We start from the raw sequence: 16,334 nt of genomic DNA on the forward strand, positions 1-16,334 counted from the left end.
ATAATATTTTTGTCCTAAATAGTGTAAAATTTTGGAGAAAAAAAAATCACGAACATTAATTGTCACGCACAACGAGTCTGTGTGGAAAATGTCAGCTCGATTGGATCACGGGAAGTGGGTTAAAAAAACGACCGAAAGATTTGCACGGTCCTAAGCAAGCAAGCGAACTTAATATAAAGGATTTAAAAAAATCCGCAAACCGGCAGCCTCTGTCCGCCCGGCAGTATAAATGATCAAAAACTACAAGGTGTTAGTCCTAGATTTGAAACTTTCGTGACTGCAAGGATTCATATTCTTAGGTTTTTTCGGTAAAGTCACGTAGGTAAAACATAAAAAAAGTAAAATAAAATAAAAATCACGACGTTTCGGAGGCAACACAAGCTTCCGTCTTCAGGTGGTACCGTCACAGCCACGACAGCTGTATCAAGTAAATGAGAGAAACGGAGTGGTAGCTCCTGCAATCTCTCATTTACTTGATACAGCTGTCGTGGCTGTGACGGTACCACCTGAAGACGGAAGCTTGTGTTGCCTCCGAAACGTCGTGATTTTTATTTTATTATACTTTTTTAATGTTTTACCTCCGTGACTTTACCGAAAAAACCTAAGAATATGAGGTGTTAGTCATTCGGCAGGTGGCGTGTGGTGGGCTAATTTTAGGGTAACTATCCACCTCGTCCAAGATGTGTGGCCAGCGTGGAATAGAAGGCTGAAATACCCCCCAAGAGGGCTTCCCCTAGTTGAGGCGATATCGCCAGCGGTGGCATGAGTGGAGCAAAGCAGGGCTGGCACCCTCTACCTCTGACATTGCATAAACGGCTCGCGTTCTGGCATTCTGGAGCGGATCGAGAGACGTTTTATCAGCCAGGTTGGGCAGCACGGCGAAAGCCCATGACTGCTCGTCGTAGAGGTCAAAGTGACTCTCGCCACCCATTGTATACATTTAATTTGAATTACGCTGGGCGTGTGACTTGCGTCAGTTCCACACACCCCTGAAATATGACCTACATCACCTAAGAGGTCGTCCACTCGGAGTGTTCGAGGACAGGGTTTTCTGACATCATTAAATATTTCAATGATAATAATCAACATGGAGACTGGACAGGGAAGCGATGGTTTCCTAAATGGCTCTTGGTGCAGGTCAAATGAAACAGCAAATTAGCCAAATTTAAAACTGTATGCGTCCAAGGTTAAATCAATTGCGCACCACGTATTCTCCCACTTTAGCATAGTAATATATGCGAATACCCCCACATTGCTGTTTCTATCGCTGTATCAAAGCCTGTCACTCACTGTTCCTCATTCACTCTCCAATCTCACAATCAGACAAACAGTAGCACCATGGTTCATTGGCCCTTTGGGATTATCCAAGGAGAACTGGGGGGGGGGGGGGGGGGGGATTTAATTATATTATTACTTTTCTTCTCGTATAAAAATGTTAAGGACTTTTTTTTTTATTGAGACACGTGGTTACCTTGGAGCGCAATGATCTTCGGCAGTGTGGACCCGGTGAATAAATTGAAGGAGAATTTCTAGCTTCCAAGGTCACACCAAGTTACCTGGCAAATCGACTACACACACACACAGCACGTAATCCACAACGCACTTGACAGAGTCGTCATCATCGTCAGTGATTGTCTATCCGCTGCTTGATGAAGACCCTCCCCACGACGCTGCCGTTTTTCGCGACTCTGCGGTGTCACATTCGCGCCTGCCGATTTCATCGCTCCATCTCCGTCTCAGTCGTTACCCTCTTGGACGTGTTCTCTCCTGTGGCTGCCCATGTGTTCTGGCCATAATCATCGAGTTGTTTCTATATACACGTACATGTATAAGACAAAGATCGCCCTATAGCCTCAACAGACTGTTGGGGCAAGTGCTGTTAGTGGGTAACCACTATGAAGGCCGGCACGGTAGAATGTTAGTGGGTGGCCAGCATCACGCCTGACCGCCATTGTCTCTCTAGTGGTAATGTTTACACACCTCCCCAGGTACTAATTTGAGACTGAGTCGACCGAGGGGGGGGGGGGGCCCAGGACTAGTCCAGATAATTATCACCGATGTTGGCCGTGAGCGGGAATCGAACTCGAATCTCAGGGTTCTGAGGGCAGCGCAATAACCGCTGCACTACCACTCCTCACTAAATATGCATATACAATCTTAACTTTGGAGCTTTCGTGACTGCAGGAATTATTCTTTGATTCTTTCGGTAAAGTTATGCATAAACACTCACTCAGATATGTATATACTGGAAATAAGCTAATTCAGTATTCATGAAGTATCTACGTAAATAGTATTATACACATTGCATTTTACTATGTTATGCCAGTGCAATTACGAAACGTGAAAACATAACCACGCTTGCAAGGGGACAGCACTCAAAGCTCTGAACGGTTGGATTCCATCGAAATGCTATATTTCCATCAACTGACCACTTGACAGTCGCGTGGTATTTTGGAACTATCACACACGTGCGTGATCCACCATCCCCCGCCTTCAAAGTGCCCGACCACAGGGACGCAACCACCACGCCTGGCTCGAGAATAAAGACGTAAATAAATAAACAAACAACAATGGCTTTTTTCCCTCCTATTTGAATTGTAAATACCAGTGGCTTTCTTGCCACTGATCCCAAATACCTGTAGGGATCAAAGCGAAGCCACGTGGCTTTGTTCGTAACCAACAAAACTCCCTTGAATCTTAAAGCTTCTCGGTCTGGTAACCTCTAACCGAGCTGGGCATGCTGCAACTTAACCTTGGAAATAAAAATGTGTTTAAAAAAAAAAATCCACACAAAGTCCTAGCAGCCTCACCCCCCGGGGAGTTTCGTACTGACTGAACGCTATCTTTCACGGAATCATACTCCCCCCCCCCCCCCCCATTGCGTGGGAGGTCCTTGAATTCATTAGACGTAAACTCCTCCGCGGCGCCATGCAGGCGCCGTCTTCACATCGGCCCCTCCAGTGCCCCTTCGTCCGGGGCCGTCCACGCTTGCGGTGATTCCTCACGCAGCGGCCGTGAAACGAGGTCTCAGCCGGCGGCAGCGGCGGCGGCATCCACAAGATACAAAGCCCTTGCGGTTGCCTTCCTGGCCCCGTTTCCGCCTCCCCCCACGCCGCTGCCTCCCTTGCACCGCTTTGCGCAGAGCGCCCCCGGAGTGCTCTGACTTGAGTGGCACTCCACAAAACCCCCGGCGCCTGTCTTTACGAAGCAAGCTCGCCGCCGCTGTCGTTGCGAGGAACCCTGCAGCAACATAAACCGTGCAGTCGTGAAGTGCGATGCAGAGCTAAATCCCAAGCGTGGCATTTGTTTGTCAGTAAAAGCGTTGTGCATTTATATATATATATAAAGATTGCTAAGGTTACAAATAAAATGTGCAGCCCTGCAATTTCTCGTTCATGTAAAACTTCTGGCGGAGCAGCCTTTACTAGAGGAAGCTCAAGTGAGCCCATGCAGACACTGAGATGGTATTTGGCCTACTCATCTACACTAGGAAGACGTCTTGAAAGAGGTGAGATTAACCCACACTTTACCCGACCATACACGATCTTGCTGATCGACTAGCCGCTGGGTCAACAGAGGTGATGGGGGTGGTGGGGGTGGTGGGGTGGTGGGGGTGGTGGGGGTGGTGGTGGTGGGGATATAAGAAACCTGCACCATTGTTTCACCCTTCGTGCTGGGAGATCGAATCCAACTGGTGACCCCTGAATCACGAGTTCAGAGTGCTTACCATTACAACGCCATGGCGGGCCAATGTTGTCGTCCAAGCAAAATAAATATCCAGGGCAGAAGGAAAATGTTCCACAAACTTCAGTTGCCTCAGTAGCAAGCGCACGGACTGGACTGCATGATTGTAAATATGATCTCCCAGGCGAGCAACTGTGGCCACAACGCGAAATGATCTGTCTGCTTCTTCAGGCAAAAGGAGCTATAACTACCGAGTCGCACTAAGCTCCGTAAATGTTGAAAGCACTGAGTAAGTCTGCATCAATGAATGGACGCAATGTTTTCTCACAGTACTGTTTTCATATTTTCACGTATGTGTGTTTCAGTTATGGTGACTTTCTCAAATGTATTTGGTTGGTGATTGTCAAGAAGTAAAGCCTAAACAAATATTTTACATAGGCAGATGTTTAATGTTCCTGTAAAGTTTATGGTGGCTCAGCAGTAGAGCTCGCCTTGCCATCGGAAGGTTAAGAGTTCAAATTCTGGTTGGTAGTTGACTCCGTCCATAATTCCCATGAGGTCGATGAAATATGTACCACTTTGTGAGGATGTCAACAGTGGATGCCCTAGGGATAAACCCGCCCCTGCCATAAGACTGTGGAATTTACACGAATGCATCAACCCTGACGCCTGCTATATATTTGGAGATTGCATGTCTCTCTCCTCCAGTTTTCCCTCCACATTTATAAACATGCGTTTATACTATTTGGGCTACTATAAATGTCCACGTGATCAGCCACTTCGTTGAGCTATCATTTGTGATTGCCAAGTCGCTTCTCAAAAAGAGCTATATGGATTAATGGGCCTTACCTACTAAAATTAAAAACAAAGTTTAGTTCTATATATCTCTGCTCCATTTCCTCGATCTATTTGTTGGCTGACACTGCATCATTATTCTTGATCATCTTCAATAATCCTTCATGATAATGTGTCCTGTCAATGCCCACTCTCCATTCTTGGAAATTTGAATTAACATGTATAAAAGTAGGTGCTCATAAATATAGAACATTATACACTTGAAATATTAAGCATTACATTTTTACTTGCCATGCACAATATTCTTTTTTACCTAAATATGAACAAAATACATTTGAACGATGATGATTAATATCATGTTTACATGAGTAGAAAATTACAAGTAACGAAGGTAGAAACACGTTCTAGATTTGAAGCTTTCGTGACTGCAATGATTCATATTCTTAGTTTTTTTCGGTAAATTCACGTAGGTAAAACATTAAAATTAATAAAAGTAACGACGTTTCGGAAGCAACACAAGCTTCTGTCTTCAGGAGGAACCGTCACAGCCCGACAGCTGTATCAAGTAAATGAGAGATTACAGGAGATACCACTCCGTATATATAAGAGTGGGCCATCCCTGCCCCCCCCCCTCAACCATTATATGTATTACCTTATTTAGATATATAACAAATACAATATTGTATCGTATTGTGCAGATAACTGCACATGAGGCTCACTTATAAGACAGAGCTTCACAGTTTGAGTTATTCAGTCAAGACTATGCCTTGGAAAGCGCATGGTATGTCTTGAACAATTAATATGGAAATATTTTAAACTGGCCCAAGGCAATAAGGAATTCAATGCTATCCAATCATTAGTTCCTCACAGGACTGAATTTTAATGCTCATTTTAGGACAGAACATGTGTAATTTTCGAATTTATATATCCATGGCTTTACAAACCCCCATGGTGCAGTTAAACGAATGTGTTACGGTTCTTCTTTACAATTGCAATTGAGAATTTGTGCACAGTTGATGCTCACTTATGACAGTTGGTATGCAGACATTATATTTACTACATGGGGAAAATGATTAAAATAGTGCTTTGCAATTCCCGTTTAATTTCTTCACAATGAGACAACGTGATTGCTATTATAATAAAACAATCAATTGGAAGCCATTAAATAATTTCTAAAAATGTGCTCATCTCTCATTCAGCTCGTGTGACTAAAAATTTAAATAAAAAAAGGTCGTGACAAAATGATCCGCTTTTCGACTGAGAATTTGGAAATTTAAAGAAGCGTGTGCGTTTATCCATCGTCTTTGAAAGCTGTGACCTGTAAAAAAAATGTCATTACAGTGCCTTCAATGGGCTAAATTGTGTTGAGCACAGGGTTCTGGTTATACCAAGCAATGCGCCGCTTTTATTCAACGTATTGACAAAAGGATTTGTTGACAGCCCAGACGTAAACTAAACCTTCCATTGAACCGCAACGAACATTAGTAGCGTGGCAACAGCTCACCTAGGAAATAAATGCATCGCTTATTGTCCAAAGCCACATTTCTCAAATCCTAGTCTTTCAATCCACACCAAGGTCCCATTCTTGAATGTGTTGTCTTATTACCTATTCAAATGTAAATTAGCAACACATGTATTGATTGGTAAGTGCAATGGTGTGACCTATGATAGGGTTATTAGAATACTGTTTAAGTACCAATGGTCTGTAATTATGAAAACGTTTGTAGTGACGATTATTGAGTTACTCCGGCGTTTAGCGCCAACTACTCATACAAGAGTAGAACTGTGAGTGTTAGAGCCTCTCTCTGACACCAGAGTATGTATGGCATGGAAGGGGGCCCTAGGAGGCCTGGTTCTGGGGACTGTCAGAGAGGGGGCAGTTAAGGACGTGACAGTCTGGGTGAACCCGAGAGGTCACGTGACCAAGACAATATAGCGAGGGGGGGGGGGCAAAAGGTGGCAAGAGGGACACGTGATGTATGGCCCAGAACCTTCTAGTAGGATCCAGAAGGGGGCGTGGCCGAGGGCGGAGCCAGACCACGCTCGAGGGTATAAAAGGGAGGTCCCGAGAGCCGATCAGGGCTGTCTTCTAGAATCAGCCCACCGTGCTACGTCTCTTCGGTCGTCACGTTCGGCATTGTGGGTCAGGCAGTATGTTAATGACCTGACCTGGTTGTGTAGGTACCCCATTGTGGTCTAGTTATCGTGGTAGTTACCACCAATGTCATTTTCCCGTACGTTTATGTAGTTACCCCGTTGGGGTGTTAGAATAAACGTGTTGCCTCCAAAGTCAAGTGTGTCTCCGTGGAACCCACTACACATTTATAATAGTGCCTTTTTGAATGTAAAAATGTTGAGCGATACCGTAATATCCTTGCACTTTATAAATATTGCTCGCTTGCTTCATCATAAATATACACACGTAAATAACACAAACTGAACACATTTGTCAATAGCATTGCTTTGAAAAGAGGAAAAATACAAACTGAATATATATCGATTTCAAGCTTTCGTGACTGCAGGGATTCATCTTCTTGGTTCTTTCGGTAAAGTCACGTAGAAGGGAAATAATAAAATAATAAAAATTTAACATAATAAAATATTATTTAACTTATTTTATTATGTTTTATTTTTATTATTTCATGTATTCCCTTCTACGTGACTTCACCGAAAGAACCAAGAAGATGAATATATATTATTGTAAACGTTTGGGCAATGGAACTTTTGGCTATGTGGTAAGGGGCCTTTGTCTGAAACATTGCCTATTAGAAGGGCCATTGGCCACAATGTTGCCTATTGTATTATTTTCCTGTTCGGGACGTGGTTTTGATGGATGTGTGGAGTTTTCACTATTTTTAGCTTGTGCACCGCTCCCAACGCGGTATCACAACAAACGCTTTGTTATATATACAAATAGGTTAGAGCCCACTTAATCATTGTCCGTTTATGATCTCAAAATAATTATTTATACTGAAAGTTCCCCACTAGATTTGATCAAAATGAATTTCGCCGAGTTGTGGTCGCGTGCACTCGTGATCATTCCAGAAGCACATTTTTTATATGTAAAAAAACAGGTCAGGCCTACGATTCCACATTCAATTCGCAATTACTAGATTAATATCATTTATTGCAAAGCGTATTTGTTCGTTGGAATTCGTGTGGAAATTAAACTCGAGAAAATCCAATTACCCCTAGTGTCTGAATTTTGTGGATCGGCATTTGTGTCCACACTTAGGACGCGTCTTCTGGGGGGGGCAACGATGAGTAGCACATAGGTGACCCCATCGTGGTAAATGGTTTGCTTTAGCAGCTCTCCTCTCCTTGCGGAATGTTTGCCGAAGAGAGGCGCGCAGCTAATCCGTCGTCAGTGGCTGTTGCCTGCGTGGATAAGAGCTGTCACGTTGCTCCTACTTGGCACCCATTGCTGTTAGCGCTGTGCAAACACGTCGAATGTCAGGGGCACTTTTTTTGTTGCGGATTTTTTTTTGTTCTTTGTGTGAGCGCCGATGTGTGTGTGTGTGTACGTGTGCATGTGTGCCTCTGTGCGCCTTCGTAGACCTGTACATGCCTGCGTGTGTCTGTGTGTGTTGAGCTTATGGTAGTGTAGTTGCTAGCACACTGCGCTACGAACCCAGCGACCCAACTTCGATTTATGCTCACAATCAACACACATGATGAACATCTGAATCGGTCCTGGGCCTCCCGTAGGTCGTCTCAGCGTCAAATCAGTGCCTAGTGCAATGTGTAAATATCATGACTAAGAGATGATGCTGGCCACCCACCCCCTCGTGTTCCGAGCCCTCCTTCATAGGTATCCGCTAACATCACATGCCCCAAAAGTATGTTAATGCGAGACGGCTGTTCGTTGCCTTGTGCCTACGTACGCCTGTGTGCGCCTGTGTGGCCGGGCGCTCGGCAAGACACGCGGGCCCAGTTGCTGACAGTGTTATGAAAAGCAGCGGGAAAGGCAGCCTGTGTGATATTTTAAAACGAAGTGATTAACTGCCATGGGATAAACTTGTCCTATCATTAAGAGGGAGTGTGGTTTACGCTCGGAATCAACGTCGTACGAACGTTGCCTTGGACAGAGCCTTGACGCCTTCCCACCCCCTTCCCCACACTCCGCTGTTTGTTTGAGAGACGCTTGCTCTTTAAATTACACGTGCGGAGTGACTTATACGCCACTGGAAGGGCTTGTTCGGCTGCTTTATGACTGTTTTTATTTCCTTGTAATTGGATAATTCTGAGCAGAGAAAATAGCATTGTAAATCACGGCTATTGCTAAAAGCAGCCCCGACTTGGATATCCGATACAACGAAAAAAAAGGAAACTATGCATGACTTTGTTGGTTTCTATTTATCATTTTTATTCACCAGAAAATCAGCTCGTATTATACCTGCTTTCACACCGTGAATAACACCCGCTATGCTGAATGCTAAAATTGCGCATTTGCTCGGGAATGCTCTGTGCCTTTTCTAATTTTATTAGTATTGGTATTATCATCCATAAATTCAATTTGCCTGCCTTCGTTCCCCACGTTTGTTGTGGACGCCCTCATTTAAATGCATCACACAGCCAGAGGCTTTTTTTTACTTGACCATGCTTTGAACACTGCCGCTCAACGCACAGCGCTGCCCTCACCTACGGCGTGCCGATTCAAAAGCCTTTTTAGAATGCACTGACTGCCCCGTGAGTGTGATGAATGGTATGGCGCTTAGACTTTGGCAGCTAGGTGACGCTTTGGACTTATGAGTATGCCGAGATGCTCAGCAGGTGTGAACTGTGCATTAACTGTGCCGCAGGCTGCTTTAACCATGGGCGATCTGCCGATGGGAAAATATAAAAAAACACATGTCGTGAGCCCCGTGTTATTTTCACACAGAGTCCAAAAGTCAAAGTGACCTGCCGCTCTAATAGGCTCAGCTTCAGTGTAAGCCAGCGGTGGAAATTCCGCATTCCTATTGTGGTGACGGGTCTATCCATAGGACATCCACTATTGAATATCCCACTACGTTGCGTTACTCATTTGATCGACCCCAGAGGGAAATATGGGCTGAGTCGACCCCCAAAGCATGACTTGAACTCGCGACCTTCAGATTGCAGAGCTGTCCACTCTACCGCTGAGCCACTTGGCCGTATTTTTATATGCCATAACAATACACGGATATCACCCCACCTCAACAGTTAAAGCTTCATCCACACTGTATATATAATCAACCATTATTTACTGCAGGGAAACCAAGCCGTATCGGCTCCATAGCCGCCGGTGCTGTGTAACCATAATCTATCTTACTCATATATGCCCGTTGATTTTATCACTCCATATATAGCATATATATAGAGATGGTCCTATATATGATTATGGCCGAACTGATAAAATAAACAGGAGCACCAAAACAGAACAGAGTGTTCGTAACAAAAAAAAAATTGTGTCAAGTAAAACACAATTCCACTGTGCCTGGAGGATAGAGTCCTCGATTGAGCCATCCACGGAATGTGGCCCAAGGAGGTGGACAGTCACAAATCAAATATTTCACGAGCTGAAAACCATTGGACCTTCGAGCCAATACATTGATGAAGAAGTTGGTCAGCGAGCTAATCGCGCTCGTAATAATTGTGATTTCTAGCCCATTGTCAATCCACTACTGGATGAAGGCCTCTCCGCACTGTGCCAGTGCTGTGGGTTGTTTGACCATACTTCACCAAAATATTTTATCAGAAAATTAGGTTATACTGGTGGAGTCTGATGAGCTATAAGCTACTTTTCACAGGCCACTGTTATTTGGTTAAATTCATTAACCTGGTAAAAAAAGATCTACTGAGATGAAAGTTGCTTTTACAAAGGTGACCTTGGGTTAACAATTGAGTATAGAAAAATTATATATGGATAGAGGGACAGCTTCGCACCCAATAACTAAAATTATAATGTTGTATTTTTTAATAGGACAAAAATGTATGCATATCATGAATCCAATATATACATAGTAGTAACAGTATTAATACAACCAAATTACCTTGGTCAGGAAAAATAATCTTGATTTGAAGCTTTCGTGACTGCAGGAATCCATACTCTTTGGTTCTTTCGGTACAGTCACTTAGGTATTAAAAAATATAATTTTTATTTCATTTTTCTACCTACGTGACTTTACCAAAAGAACCAAACAGTAAGGAAAGAAACAGCAGAACAATATAATCATCGAGAGAGTAATACAATGAAGACCATCGTGGAAGAGATATTTGTCCAAATTTCTCTGGATCATGGGCAGTGATTTCAGCACTTAGAGGCACTCATCCAACAGTAGTCTGATAATGGCTGTCGATACAGCTCATGCGATTAAACAAAAACGTTCGTATTCCTGCGTTGGCAATGGTGCCCGAAGCACAACTATCAAAACAACGTAACACCTTCGGCAATAGCACTGCTCAAAAAAGGAAAATACATATATTGAGCTATTTGCTGTGAAGAAGGACCATTGCCTAAAATGTCACAAACTATGTTCATTTTTCTTTCTTTCATGGCTGTGGTATTGACACACGTGTTGAGTTCATCTCCTGAGATGAAGTAAAGTGTGACATCAAGAGAGAGAGAAAGAGAGAATTCAAATGGTCTGTGATCTGCAATTTGTAGACAAAATCGTAAAAGTAAATTGTTACAAATTTGATTCACCTTAAAAAAGACCCTGTGCCGTGTGCGGATCGAGACATTCTCGAAAATGGACCTTCCATCTGCAACTGTGAGTGAAATGGTCCAACACGCTAAAAGCCAGCCCCATCCCGCATCTGATTATGGCTTGTCGACTCACTTAAATCCATCCGCAAGCTGTAATCCACTTAAAACGTCAGCTTTCTTGATTGCATACTATATATACATTGCATATATTTACTGTGCCAAACCATCCCTTATACACCTGGAGTGGAAAATATGCACTCACCTTTTCTTTCTCATTTCATCTTTACATGCTTGGTAAGAAACTAATTTGCATATCGAATTTGAAAAAAGTATATATTTGATTTGTTCTGGTGAGAATTCGGATTATAGCCAGCAGCTTTAGTCAAACAATAGCTTTCATAGCATGCATTTTAGCAAAACGTAGAAACTATGAACTCCATCCCCCCTCCCACCTCATCCCCAACCTCCCTTCTCTTATTTACATAGTGGTTTGCAATTGACTTCGAATGCAGAGGTGAACAATTGTTCAGTTGGACCTTGTTGAGATTATTTCAAGAGCGCTGCCATTACACGATCGGAAAGATGCATTGCACACGGGAGCTGGCTCGTTTAGCAATAACGATGACACAAAATGCTCTACTCATGCAGAGAGTGCCACTGAATATTTTACAAAGCCCGTGCTTATTTTTCTTCTATTTAGTGCTATGAGAAGCCATGTGTATAATAATAATAATATTATTATTACGCATCCTATTCGCACACAAGTATTATGCTATGATAACAATAACGACGTGGATAAAAATGTTAAGTCAAAGGTCAACACTACTAGTCATGGAATAACATGAACATCTATTTACAGCCATTTATCAATTCACTGCTGGATAAAGTTCACCCCAATCCGTGGCAGGCATGGGGGTTGTCTGGCCATACTTTACCACTCTGGTCAGTGATGGCTGATGAAGGGGGTGATGGGGGGCCTGGTTACCCACAGGATTAATTCAGATATCACTCCTCATTCATGTTATTCGTGGCCAGGAATCGAACTGGTATTGCTGGGTTCACGGCAGTGCACTAAACTACTGCCGCAGCTCCACAGCACAGTGAAACTATACTGGAGAAACAAAAACAACAACGGTAAAAATCGTTTATATTTTGGAGTGGAGTGGTAGTGCACTGGTTAGCATGCTGTACTGAGAACCTGATGACCTGACCTTAACATCATTGCTCTTAGGTTTTTTTCGGTAAAGTCACGTAGGTAAAAAAGTAAAATTAATAGAAACAAAATAAAATAACAAATGACGACGTTTCGGAGGCAACGCAAGTCTCCGTCATCAGGTGGGACCGTCACAGCTAGATTTACTGTATCAATTTTATTTTTTACCTACGTGACTTTACCGAAAAAAACCTAAGAGTATGAATCCTTGCAGTCACGAAAGCTTCAAATCTAGACTAAACATCATTGGTTAGTGACGTCTCAATCGGTTTTGGGCCTTCCCCTTCACCAACCTACACTGAGCAGTGTGATGAAATAAGCTGAAACGACACCCCCCTTAACCAACACAGCATTGGGCAGGAGCCAAGGCCGTAATTCTAATATATATTGGGGGGGGGGCATCCCCCCCCCCCATAATATCCATAATATTCAAATATGCTCAAAATGTCCCCCGCAATATATTGCTATAAAACAGATTTCTGTTTACATGATTGTGGTTATGATTGTAATTTATAAATCCCTAATCTCTGCCATTAAATACAATGGAACAAGAAAAGTAGAAAAAGAAAAAACAGAGCAATGACATATAATTCACTATTAGACATTATTGTAAAAAATAAATCAAAAGTCCATCCTATGTGTTAGTGAATTTTTTTTTATATTTTAGGCAGGAAATGGCTGTAAATTAGTTTTCAAATTTAGATTTTTTTTTTGGGAGGGGGGGGGCAGACCCCCTGGAAGATTTGGTCCCCCCCAATGTTGACTCCATGGCTACGGCCTTGGCAGGGGCCCATCATCCAACAGTGAATTGACTGACAAAAGACTGCAGATGATCTAATTTTACATTAACAAAAAGTTTCGCTTTTACTAATAGCGCATAATAGCATTTAAAAAGCTTTGCTGCGGATTGTTCCAAAGATTTGCTAAAATAATTATTACTTCATGCATTAAGTTGAGTAATGTGTTGAATAAAAGCATTCGCTGGTGAACAAAGCTCTTCCACAGTTGTCAGATGGCCTGGCCAAATTGCTTCTATTGGTATGCAGCAGACGGCCACTTGTTACCTCACTTCTTGTCGGCCTACGCCACAACCTTGGAAATTCTAATGCACTATAACCTGCACATGCCAATGTGCAGACTGCTCCAAGATTATATGTTGCTACATTTGAGCGATTCAAAAAATTTGTATCCAGAATAAAATACATATTATACGTTATTCAGGTAGACCCACTTGGATGTAACAAAGGCAGTGTTATCATATTGTAGGTGATTTATTACCTGCAGTATTACAAAGAGGTTTTAAAAAAATCAGGTACATTACAATTGCACTTGGTGAAAAAAGCCACCGCAAAAAATTGCATGGAATTAAATAAATGACTTCATTCATCTTCATTACTTTCTCTTGAACTTTTTTTTTACTTTTAAATCACGTGTTTCGGCAAATAGTTATCTTTCCAAAAAAAAAATAGAAAAAAAATATGAAATTAAAGAGCGCTCCATAAAGCATCGTGTAGAAAAAGAGACTATCAAAGACTTCATCTGCCAGGAAATGTAGACTGCTATTGCAATAACATTAAGGGGTCAGATTGGATCAAAAGAGCATTAATTGGAGATCAGGACACACGATAACGAGGTTTCAGTGGGGACCATAGCCTCTGTAATAGGCGACTTTGCAATTGGCTCATTTGTTTCCATTGGCACAGCTGGGTTTGCAAGGGGTCGCACTGCTAGCCACACATACACGTGTCGCCCCGGGCTAAAAGTGAAATCGTGCCTGTGTGATTTGAGCCCAGCGCGTCTGCTGTACCGAGGCCTGTACGCTCCCCTGAATGCTAATGAGGTTATGGGGGAATTGTGAAGGGGCTAATGATCTAAATTAGGGCTCAGGTGGCATGGCATGTATGTATTCTTGCCAGCTAGCTATGTGCAGGGTGCACGATGTGACGGTTGCACGTATATGCACGTGTGAATCTGGGCGTACAGCTGGTACTGGGAAAGTGCTCATTATTTTTTACTGTACTGGTATGTTACGGTGTGTTGCATGCTCGGTCTTGCCTACCCCTTTGGAAGTTGTGTTTCAATGTGCTCTGTCTACACTTGTGTACTGGTGTGAATTCCATGCTCATATACAAAAAAACGGGGGTGTGTGTAACAATAATTTAACTTTGAAAGCATTTCTGTTTTTTACGCGATGCATATTTAGGTAATTCTAGATTTTAAGCTTTCGTGACTGCAAGGATTCATATTCTTAGTTTTTTTTCGGTAAAGTCACGTAGGTAAAAAATTTAAATTTAAAATTAATAAAAGTTAAATAAAAAATAAAATAAAAATCACGACGTTTCGGAGGCAACACAAGCTTCCGTCTTCAGATGGAACCGTCACAGCACGATTGATGTATCAAGTAGGATAAATTCCAAGAAAACCGTCCTTGTATATATACTGGTTGAGGGTGGGAGGAGCCAAGGCAAGCCCCTGGATATTATTATTATTGCTAAAGCACGGATTCGTAACACAATTTAATGACGTATCGTGCATATGTAGAAAAAAATAAAGTTAACGAGATAGTGGGGGGGGCAGTTAAATGACACCAGCAACAACAAAAAATCAGCGTTTAACTAATAAGCCACTGAGAATAACTTGATTTTATTTTAATAATTATCAAACATAATGTTGATGAGTGAGTGCTATGTTGATCGTTACATTGCAGGATTGTGAGAGGCGATGGCGGCTTGGGGAGGCCATCATTCAGCAGCGGATTGATCATGGCTGATGATGAAGATGATTTGTCAATAAGTCCTACGAGTCAAATGTGTTATTTGTAAGGTACAGTCTTCCAATTAACTGTACAGCGTCTGCCTATTGTTCCCCATTAGTCTGCTAATGCCACTTGAATGAGTATAACAGAGGCACCATTGCCTCCCTATAAAATATTAAAAGCCCTTCTTAGCCATTTGCACACGCCATGGTCACATGGTCGCATGGCATGTGCCAAAGGCACAAAAGGGCAAAATAAAGCAATCAACTCAATGGGTAAACGATATAAATCAAGTCTCTCACTTGGGATTCACGCTGAAATGCATGCTAATTTTTTTTTTGTAAATGCACTGCATACATTAGCACATTACCATGAAATTAATACCATTGACACAGCGCAATGCGGGAACCACAAATCTCTCAGAGGTTTGCTCAAATGTGCCTAGTGGGAGCAATATCTTTCAACTAATCACTTTCGTATCACACATAATCAACTATTATACCAACATTCACAAATGGTGATTACGTCCAATGTGTTCATAGAGGAGCAGGGTATGAAGACAAAGCAAATAAAACACCACCTAAATAAGATGAAAACGTAAGTTACTTTGCCTTAGGTTTTAAATTTTACCTAGCGGAATGTGGTTGTTTTGAAGCCATACATTAAAACACACTGTATATAACTCATTGAAATGAATAACATTATTAATACAGATCCCGCTGTCAATCCATGGTTGTATGAAAGCCCTCTTCACACCGTGTCAATAGTGAGGGTTGTTTGACCGTGCTTCACCATTATGGTCAGTGCGGATTGTCGATGGGGGTTTGGACATCACACTCGCCACAGCCGTTCGCTGCAGATGGGAGTCTAACTCAGCACTCTGAATTTATAGCACAGTGCACTTTCCTATCCGCCGATATTCGTCATAATCAGCCACAATCTTTCTACAGCTTCATAAGGCTTTTACGAGCAATCAGCAAACGCCAAGAGCCGATCTCCCGGTTCCATCTGTGCATTGGTCGACCTCTTGGGCATGCGTCCTCCTGTGGTGCTAATATAATTGTATATATATATTTGTATTATTAAACACAGTATGCCTTAAGTGTGCACACAGGGTTTTCCTTGGTTATTACATCTCAGGGAAAAATACCCAAGGTATGCGTACTGGGTTACGCGGCGTTTTCCTTTATTGGTGCTATATTATTCAGGAGGACAAA

At 42.4% G+C, this 16,334-nt stretch overlaps 1 long non-coding RNA gene across 1 annotated transcript in view; it reads left to right on the forward strand.

The window, feature by feature from the left end:
• Positions 1-3,151: 3,151 nt before the first annotated feature.
• LOC133341643 (uncharacterized) overlaps positions 3,152-16,334 on the forward strand; it is a 34,886-nt gene continuing 21,703 nt past the window's right edge. The window contains exon 1 of the long non-coding RNA XR_009755052.1: positions 3,152-3,508. This is a non-coding gene — a long non-coding RNA (uncharacterized LOC133341643). The remainder of the gene's footprint in view (positions 3,509-16,334) is intronic.

This window comes from Lethenteron reissneri, chromosome 12 (assembly GCF_015708825.2).
Source record: "Lethenteron reissneri isolate LAM-NWPU_2019-01 chromosome 12, ASM1570882v1, whole genome shotgun sequence".
Taxonomy (NCBI): domain Eukaryota; kingdom Metazoa; phylum Chordata; class Hyperoartia; order Petromyzontiformes; family Petromyzontidae; genus Lethenteron; species Lethenteron reissneri.